The sequence below is a fragment of the Rhincodon typus genome, chromosome 42 (assembly GCF_021869965.1).
Source record: "Rhincodon typus isolate 14 chromosome 42, sRhiTyp1.1, whole genome shotgun sequence".
NCBI classification, from domain to species: Eukaryota; Metazoa; Chordata; class Chondrichthyes; order Orectolobiformes; family Rhincodontidae; genus Rhincodon; species Rhincodon typus.
In genome coordinates this window covers 6,400,539-6,409,467 of record NC_063373.1, presented here as the reverse complement: position 1 = coordinate 6,409,467, position 8,929 = coordinate 6,400,539, and the positions used below count along the sequence as shown (strand labels likewise).

At 46.6% G+C, this 8,929-nt stretch overlaps 1 protein-coding gene across 1 annotated transcript in view; it reads right to left on the bottom strand.

Moving 5' to 3' along the window:
- The window catches only part of LOC109922249 (gastrula zinc finger protein XlCGF57.1-like), a 25,735-nt gene extending 24,808 nt beyond the window's left edge, over positions 1-927 (bottom strand). Inside the window, exon 1 of the mRNA XM_048619307.1 lies at positions 760-927. The gene's annotated coding sequence lies outside the window, so the exon portion shown is untranslated. The remainder of the gene's footprint in view (positions 1-759) is intronic.
- Positions 928-8,929: the final 8,002 nt, after the last annotated feature.

Sequence of the window (8,929 nt, the reverse complement as noted above, 5' to 3'; positions counted from 1 at the left end):
AGGGCCCATCCCACTCTCTCTCTCTCTCCCTCTGCCACAACTAATTCACCTGAAAGTGCTGATTCAGGATCTTAGAAGGGCAGAAAAGCAAAAAATGTCAAGACTGACATCCCCCTGAATTTTTGATAAGTCTACCTGAAAAAAAAACATCTTTCGTGATACTGGGATACTGCTGTGAGCGAACAGGTATGATTTGTTATTTGGGAAGCAAAGAAAAATAGTGTCAATTTAGGATGAACCTGCACTGTAGAGCAATGCAGCTTCTTGAGAAACAATCAGATATGAAATGGTTAATGTCACCCAGGGGAAATGAGCCATTGACACCTACACCATACAGAAACTGAACAGATAACGTGGCAAAACATAGGGGGATTGGGAAAGTTTTCAAAACCAGCAAAAGACAACTGAGAAATCATAAATGAACGCCACGAACTTTGAGGGTAAACCTGGAAGTATTAATGACTTGGAGGAAGGAAGCGAATGTACTGGAGTCCAAATTTGCAGACGACACACAAAGGGTTAGAAGAACAGAGGATACAGACAGTTTACAGTTGTGACCGGCTTGAAACTGCAGTGAGGAATGTTGTATTTTCTCAAAGTCTGTGCGGACCTGTTGCGTTTATTTACAGATGATTCATGAATCAAGTATATTTCAAAAAATAAAAACAGAAAGATCTCTACCCCTCCCCCTTCCCAGGTCCCAATCTCTCTCCTTCCCCCGTCCCTTCTTACCCGGGTAATTAAGAGAGACACACATACCTGAACCAAGCTCTGCAGAGTCTGCTCCCTCCCTTGGATTCACTCCAGTTGCAATAAGTGAACAGTTTTCCCCCCTCTCTCCCTCTCCCAGGATGAGAAATGGAAAGGGGGAGACATTGCTCCCAGAGGATGCAGTTTCTCTCTGAAACTCACGGGGCAACTTCCGCGTTGTGACGTCAGCGGAGGGGGCGGGGCTGACAGTCGGCCCGCATTGCGCCTGCGCCGAGGGATTGCCTGGGACACTTTGCAAAATCCTTTTCTTTCATTTTCTCCCCCCTCAGATTCAAACAAAGCACATTCTCTAATATTAGCTTCACACTGACTGAAACCTCCCCGCTCTCCCCCCCCCCCCCCCCCCCCACCGTTGCCGTGGTAAAGCATTTTATTTCCCTCACTATGGGAAATGCAAAGAGTTCTGAGACTCCAGACCTGGGGGGGGGGTGATGCTGAAAGAGGGGAAAGTGCAGGGTATATTTTGTGGAAAGTTTTATGAACTGAGTAAGGTTAAATCTCACGGGATCCAGGGAGAGCTGGCCAACTGGGCACAAAATTGGCTGGATGGTCGAAGGCAGAGGATGGAGGTAGAGGGTTGTTTTCTGGACTAGGGCCCTGAGGCCAGTGGTGTGCCACGGGGATTGGTCCACTGTTATTCATTATTTACATAAAATGATTTGGATGAGAATTTAGGAGGAATGGTGAGTAAGTTTGCGGATGTCAGCAAAATTGGTGGCATAGTGGACAGTGAAGAAGGTTATCTCACAGTACAACAGGACCTTGATCAGATTGGCTGAGGAGTGGCAGATGGAGTTTGTTTTAGGTAAATGTGTGGTGTTGCATTTTGGTAAGGCAAATCAGGGCAGGACTTATACGCTTAGTGATAGGGTGCTGGGGACCTGAGCTACAGGTTCATAGTGGAATCACAGCTGGATAGGATAGTGAAGAAGGTGTTTGATATGCTTGCCTTCATCGATCAGAACATTGAGTATAAGAGTTGGGTTGGCATTTTGCAGCTGTACAGGATATTGGTGAGGCCACTTTTAGAATAGTGCATTCATTTCTGGTCTCCCAGCTGTAGGAAAGATGTTGTGAAACTTGAAAGGGTTCTGAAAAGATTTACAAGGATGTTGCCAGGGTTGAAATGTTTGAGCTATAGGGAGATGCTCAATAGGCTGAAACTACTTTCCCTGGAGTGTTGGAGGCTGAGGAGTGACATTACAGATGTTTACAAAATCATGTGGAGCATGGTGAAAGTTTTTTCTCCCCATCGGGGAATCCAGAACTGGAAGGCATAGGTTTAAGGTGAGAGAGGAAAGATTTAAAAGGGACCTGAGGGACAGCTTTTTCCTGCAGAGGGTGGTGCGTGTATGCAATGAGCTGTGAGAGGATGTGGTGGAGGCTGGTACAATTACAACATTTAAAAAGCATTTGGATGGGTACATGAATAGGAAGGGTTTAGAGGGATATGGGCCAAATGCTGGCAAATGGGATGAGATTAATTTAGGACATCTGGTTGGCGTGGACAAGTTGAATGGAAGGGTCTGTTCCCGTGCTGCATAAATATATGACTCTCATTCTTACCCTCAATAAAAAAAAAACACACGCATGTTCCTTACATAGGTAAGCCTGGTGCTACTCCTCTCATTTTTTTATAGAATCCCTACAGTGTGGAAACAGGCCATTTGGCCCAACATGTCCACACCAATCCTCTGAAGAACATCCCATCCAGACACATGCCCCTACCCTATCCCTGTAACTCTGCATTCCTCATGGCTAACCCACCCAACCTACACATCCCTGGACACTACGGGGTAACTTAGCACGGTCAATCCACCCTAACCTGCACATCTTTGGACGGTGTGAGCACCCGGAGGAAACCCACACAGACAGGGGGTGAACATGCAAACTCCACACAGCCCGAGTGTGGAATCAAACCCGGATCCCTGATGCAGTGAGACAGTGCTGCTAACCACAGAGCCACCGTGCCATGCATTGTTCATTGAACCAGGTTTGATCTCCTGGCCTGATAGAATAGACTAGCAATTTATTGTCACGTATTTTTATAGAACAAGCTCAGTGAAAAGTTGTATGAGTTGCCGTACTACGATGTGTGTATTAATAATAGAGGATGTAGATAAGAAGGAAACAGTAAAAATTAAGACAGAATTAAACGCAGATCGATTTCAGTGGTACCATTCCTGGCATTGGACATTGAAGTCCTTATCCAAATCTATTCTGTGGCTTTGCCTGTTGCAGAGCTCCTTCATGAAGAAGTACTAATTCGTCAGTCAAGAGTATTTCTTGACCAGGTTTGATCTGATACTGTGAAATTTCATGGAGTCCGGAGTTAATCTTTTGCAGGGAAATTCCTTCCCTCTCTGAATACCACTGTGGTGCCATGTCTGAAGGGTCTGCCCTGCAGGTGGGGCAGAACCATAGGGGTGGTGATTGTGGAGCCTGGACATTGTCCGTTACATATGATTCCTTAACCCTAATTGCCCAAGCTATCTCATGTCCCCTTTTCGCCCTCCTGATTTCCCTCTTATATACACTCCTACTGCTCTTATACTCCTCTAGGGATTCACTCGATCCCAGCTGAGTATACCTGACATATGCCTCCTCCTTTTTCTTGACAAGAGGTTCAATTTCCCTAGTCATCCAGCATTCCCTGTACCTACCAGCCTTGCTCTTTACCCTGACTGGAACATACTATCTCTGAACTCTTGTTATCTCATTTTTGAAGGCCTCCCACTTTCCAGTCATCCCTTTACCTGTGAACATCTGCCCCCCCACCATCAGCTTTTGAAAATTCTTGCTTAATACTGTCAAAATTGGCCTTCTTCTAATTTAGAAATTTAACTTTTAGATCTGGTCTATCCTTTCTCATCACGATTTTAATACTAATTGAATTGTGGTCACTGGCCCCAAACTGCTCCCCCACTGACACCTCAGTCACCCGCCCTGCCTTGTTTCCCAAGAGTAGGTCAGGTTTTGCTCCTTCTCTAGTAGGTACATCCACATACTGAATCAGAAATTTTCTTTTACACACTTAACAAATTCTCTCTCCATCCAAGCCCTTAACACTATGACAGTCCCAGTCAATGTTTGGAAATTTAAAATCCCTTCCATTACAACCCTATTATTCTTACAGATAACTGAGATTTTCTTACATATTTACTTCTCAATTTCCCACTGACTATTGGAGGAGGGGGGACTATAATACAATCCCAATAAAGTGATCATCCCTTTCTTATTTTTAAGTTCCAGTCAAATAACTTCACTGGAGGATCTCCCAGGAATATCCTCCCTGAGTGCAGCTGTAATGTTCACCCCAAACAAAAATGTCACTCCCCCTCCTTTCTTGCCATCCTTTCTATCCTTCCAATTAGCATCTATACCCTGGAACATTAAGCTGCCAGTCCTGCCCTTCCCTGAGCCATGACTCTGAAATTGCTATGATATCGCAGTCCCATGTCCCCAACCGTGCCTTGAATTCATCTGCCTAACCTGGAAGGCCTCTTGCATTGAAGTAAATGCAGCTTAATATATGTTATCTCACTCTCTGACAAGTCCTTGTCTGCCTTGACTGTTAGACCTGCTCCTCTTCTCAACTGTACCAGCGTCAGCCTTTTCTCACTATTACTTTGGTTCCCAGACCCCTCACTAGCACTAGCAAATTTCCCTGCGAGCATATTGGTCCCCTTCCAATTCAGGTGGAACCTGTCCCTCTTATACCGGTCACTTTTGGACCATCTAGATCTCAAAGTATTGCCCTCACTTTATTCACTATCATAGATTTAAAAAAAAAACAGATTAAGATTTGAGATCCAGATGGTCCAAAAATGTGAATCCTTGTCCCCTGCACCAGCTCCTCAGCCACACATTCGTCCGTTCTATCCTCCTATTCCTACCCTCACTAGCACAAGGCACCAAGAGTAATCTAAAAAATACTACCCACGAGGACCTACTTTTTGACCTCCTGTCTAGTTTGCTGTATTCTCTTTGCCAAACCTCATCCCTTTCCCTACCTATGTCATTGGTACCAAGGTGCATAATGAACTCCTGCTGGTCACTGTCCCCTTTCAGAGTATTCTGCACCCTGTCTGAGATACCCTTGACCCTGGCGCCAGAGGGACATTACACCATCCTGATGTCTCGCTGGCGGCTGCAGATATGTCTGTCTGCACCACACCCTTTCACAATCAATCGCTTGGAACCTTTCATACCTCTTGTTACAGAAGAGCCAGTCACAGTACCAGAAGCATGGCTCTCAGTGCGACATTCCCCTGAGAGGCCATCGTCCCCTACAGTATCCAAAACGGCATACTTGTTTGTCATGGCGATGGCCACTCCTGTACTACCTGGCTACCTCTCCTACCATTCCTAGTGGTCAACCATCTACCTGACTGTATCTGCAGAGTCCCCATCTTCCTGAAAATACCATCCATCACACCCCCTTGCTCTTGTAAACTCCTCATCATCTCTAACTGCTCCTGCATCGGATCCCTGTCGACTAATAGGATTCGCAACTAACCACACTTCCTGCAGGCAGGAATATCCAAATTCTCCCTGATCTCCCACATCTGACAGGAAGAGCACATCGTCCTACTAAAAGCCATTTAACGATCTGCAGATCCAGCAATTAACTCAAAACAAAGACAGCACACTTTGCTCAAAAATGCAGTGTTAGCACAGTCTTACTACTGCTCTGGCATAACTCAATGCCAATCCTTAATATTAAAAGTCAATCAGGAGACAGATCACTGTATAAATCATAGAACCCTACAGTGTGGAAGCAGACCATTCAGCCCATTGTGTCCACATTGACCCTCCAAAGACTATACCCCCAGAGCCACTTCCTATCCTATCCCTGTAACCCTGCATTTCCCAAGGCTAGCCCACTGAGCCTGCACATCCCTGGACACAATGTGTAATTTAGCACAGCCAGTCCACCTAACCTGCATGTCTTTGGACTGTGGGAGGAAACCAGAGCACCCAGAGGAAACCCACGCAGACATGGGGAGAATGTGCAAACCCCACACAGACAGTCATCCGAGGGTAGAGTTGAACATGGGTCCTGAGTGCTGTGAGGCAGCAGTGCTAACCACTGAGCCACCGTGCTGCCCCAAACATAAATACTTTCTTGTAAATACAAGAAAAATATTGCCCTCACTTTACTCACTATCATAGATATGCAAAACAAAAATACAGATATAGATTTAGAAGTTCTGTAATTTTTAAAAATCTAACACTTAGCTGATCAGGCTCAAAAGTCACGCCTTCTCTTCCCTCCCGCAACAACGATAGGGTTCCCCTTATCCTCACCTACCAACCCACCAGCATCCACATCCAGAAGATCATCAGACACCATTTCCGCCACCTCCAGCGAGATGCCACCACCAGACACATATTCCCCTCCCCTCCTTTGTCCACCTTCTGCAGGGACCGTTCCCTCTGGGACACCCTGGTCTACACTTCCTTCATCCCCAACACCTCCCCACAGCCCTACAGCACCTTCTCCTGTAACCGGCGAAGGTGCAACACCTGCCCATTTACCTCCTCCCTCCCCAGTGTCCAAGGGGCCAAACATACCTTCCAGGTGAAGAAACACTTCGCCTGCACTTCCCAGAATCTAGTCTACTGCATTCGCTGCTCACAATGTGGTTTCCTCTACATTGGGGAAATGAAGCGTAGACTTGGCGACTGCTTCGCAGAACATCTATGTTCTGCTCACAAAAAAGACCCTGAACTACCTGTTGCCTGCCACTTCAATGCACCACCCCGCTCTCTGGCCAACATCCCTGTCCCTGGCTTGCTGCAGTGTTCCAGTGAAGCCAACGCAAGCTGGAGGATCAACACCTCATTTTCCACTTGAGGACCCTACAGCCCTCCGGACTCAATATTGAGTTCAATAATTTTAGGGCCTAAACTCTCCCATGTCCCAGTCCCCCACCCCACACACCAGGCCTTGTTACCACATAGCCTGCCACTACACACCCCCTGTTGTTAGTCACTAACAGTCCCCATTAACAACTATTCACCCTCCCAGTCTGATCGTTAGCAACTCCTTTGAATGCCCAACTGTCTTTCTCTCTCTTTGGGCTCTATCCTATCGTTTACTCCCTACCCCACCCACCTCCCTATTTTCTGCATGTAAACTGACGTTTTCCCAGCCACCATCAGTTTTGAGGAAGGGCCACCAGACCCGAAACGTTAACACTGTTTTTTCCCTCACAGGTGCTGCCAGACCTGCTGAGCTTTTCCAGCAACTTTGTTTTTGCTCCTGATTTACAGCATCCGCAGTTCGTTTGGTTTTTATTAAAAATAGGCAGTTTGTGGAAAACATTGTTTGGTCAGATTGAATCATCATCCTTATTCTTGCGGTTGACAGTGGCAAAATATAAAGTCTTGTAGCTCGTCAATGTTGGAAATAGTTTATTTGTTTAAATAATTTTTGGCCAGCCAGCAGTTTCCAGAAGCACTTTGATTGGTACAAATGATTTTTAAATTAAAGATCCAGCCGTTACAACCTGCTTATTAATTTTTATCATCATCAATTTGAATCATCATCCTGTTACTCGATGGGGTGCCTCAGTGGCTAGCTCTACTGCCTCATAGTGCCAGGGATCTGGGTTTGATTCCACCCTCAGGCAACTGTCTGGGTGGAGTTTGCAAGTTCTCCCCTTGTCTGCATGGTGTTTCCTCCCACAGATCAAAGGTGTGCAGGTTAGGGTGGATTGGCTAGGCTAAATTGCCCCATAGTGTCCAGGGATGTGCAGGCTTAGGTGGGTTAGCCTTGGGGAATGCACAGTTACAGGGTCTGGGTGGGATGCTCTTTGGAGGGTCGGAATGAAATGAGTGGCTAGCTTCGATTCCATGATGGGCTTTTAATAGTATCTATTTTTGGAGATTCTTTTGAAGAATAAAATTACAGGATGTGCAATACTCCACACTGATGTTGGTTACGTATTATAAATGAAGCTGGTTTGAAAATGATTGACGTATAAAACTGAATTTGCGTCCCAGGCCAACATATAGTTTGCTGCGTTAAAACAGTGACTGCATGTCAAAGTTGCTCAGTGGCTACAAAATGCCTGTGGGTCACGCAGGTTGTTCTCAAAAAGCCAAATTTGCTTTTAAATTATCCCCAAAAGGCGGGGTACACGACATTCAGTACCTCCATCAAAATCATGAGCATAGCCTGAGCATTAAAGTTGTAAGGTAAACCTTTCTTTTGGTATAATTGTGCAGGCTCTGTGAAAATTCAAACACGCTCAAAGTTGTTATAAGATGGATTGGGTTGTTTGTTTTCAGCTTGTACAGGACATTGGTGGGTCCTCTTCTGGAGCCCAGTTCTGATTTCCCTGTTAGAGGAAGGATTTTATTGAGCTGGAGAGGGTTCACAAGAGACTTACTGGGATGTTGCTGGGTATGGAAGGTTTGAATTATTAAGAAAGGCTGGATTGACTAGGATTGTTTTCTCTGGAGCGTCGAGGTGACCTTATAGAAGTTAATAAAATCATGAGGGGTATAGATAGAGTTAATGGTTGGTGTCTTTGCCCTAGGATGGGGGATTTCAAGACTAGGGGGCACATTTTTAAGGTGAGAGGAGAGAGATTTTAAAAAGATATGAGGGGCAAATTTTTTTACAGAGAGGTGGTTCGTGTGTGGAATGAACTTTGAGAGGAAATCGTAGTTGGGGGTAGCGTTACAATGTTTAAAAGATAGTTGGGTAAGTACGTGAATAAGAAATGTTTGGAGTTTTATTGGCCAAATGCAGGCAGGTGGGACTGGTTTAGTTTGGGATTATGTTCAACATGGACTGTTTCTGTGCTGAGTGACTCTGTGACTTGGTCTGCCAGCCTCGGTACGATCCCGTACCCCACCCCGGCCTTGGGCGCTGACCCGCTCCCCCCCCCCCCCCCCCCCCCCCCCCGCCCCCCGCCCCTCCCCCCGCCCCCCGGCCTCGGGCACTGACCCGGACTCCCAGCCTCGGGCACTGACCCAAACTCCCAGCCTCAGCGCAGACCCGGATTCCCAGACTCAGCACGGACCAGGAGTCCCAGCCTCAATGCGGACCCGGACTCCCAGGCTCAGCGTGGACCCGGACTCCCGGTCTCAGCGTGGACCTGGTCTCCCAGCCTCAGTGCGGACCCGGACTCCCAGCCTCAGC